Below are 1,043 nucleotides of genomic sequence, written 5' to 3' on the forward strand. Positions count from 1 at the left end.
GAAGGAAGGAAGGAAAGAATACAGGAGTGTGGAGACATGTGTGAACGTATTGGAATTGGTTTGGTATTATTGATATTGTCAACAGGGGACAGTTCCCCTTTGTGAAGTTGATAAAGGTCCAATATGGCTGTCCCCACACGGCCATTGTCCTTTTTATACAGATGCAGCCCTGGAAGTGCTCACCAGTCAGGATCAGAGGAAGACTCATGAACATTTGATTTTATACAGATGACACAACCTTCCTGGTTTAAAGTGAGCAGGACTTCAGGTGCTTGCTACAGAGAATAAAGAACTAAAGTTTTCAGTATGTATTGCATGTAAGCAACAATAAAACATAAATCTTCACCATTGGACCATCAGGCAACACCATGATAGATGGAGAAAATATTGACATTAACAACTATTTAATCTTACTTGGATGTACATCAACAACCTTGGTACCAGCTGTAAGGAGATCAGGAAATGTACTGCACTGGAGAAGACTGTATTCAGGGACCTCTCCAAATTACTTAGGAGCAATGATGCAAGTTTGAAGGCTAACATGCACCTAACTTTCCAATCACCTGCTACACATCTAAGAACTGGACAATGAATAAGGATGACAGGGGAAAAATTGATGCCTTTGAACTGTTTTGTTAAAGAAGAGTATTGAATATCTTGTGATATGTCAAAAGAACAAAGATATATGTCTTGGAGAAAGTGCAGCCAGAGTGCTCCTTGAAGGTAAAGATGGCAAAGCTCTGTCTCAAAAACTCTGGGCAAGTTGCTAGGAGATGCAATTCCTTGAAAAGGGACATCGTGCTTGAAAAGTGGTGAACTGGCAAAAGAGAGGAAGACTTTCAATCACATAGATTGATACAGTGTTTGTGACCATAGGCTCAAGTATGTTTTGGGGATGATAAGGATGGCACAGAACAGGACAGGATTCAGATCTGTTGTTCATAGTGTCACAGTGAGTTGCACTTGACTCGGAAGTACTTAACAACCACCACAATAGTATTATAACATTTTAGATGTAAAATGACTATCCTTAAACTATTATT

Source organism: Elephantulus edwardii, unplaced genomic scaffold, assembly GCF_000299155.1.
Source record: "Elephantulus edwardii isolate Elephantulus edwardi_28Jun2011 unplaced genomic scaffold, EleEdw1.0 scaffold00106, whole genome shotgun sequence".
Lineage (NCBI taxonomy): Eukaryota > Metazoa > Chordata > Mammalia > Macroscelidea > Macroscelididae > Elephantulus > Elephantulus edwardii.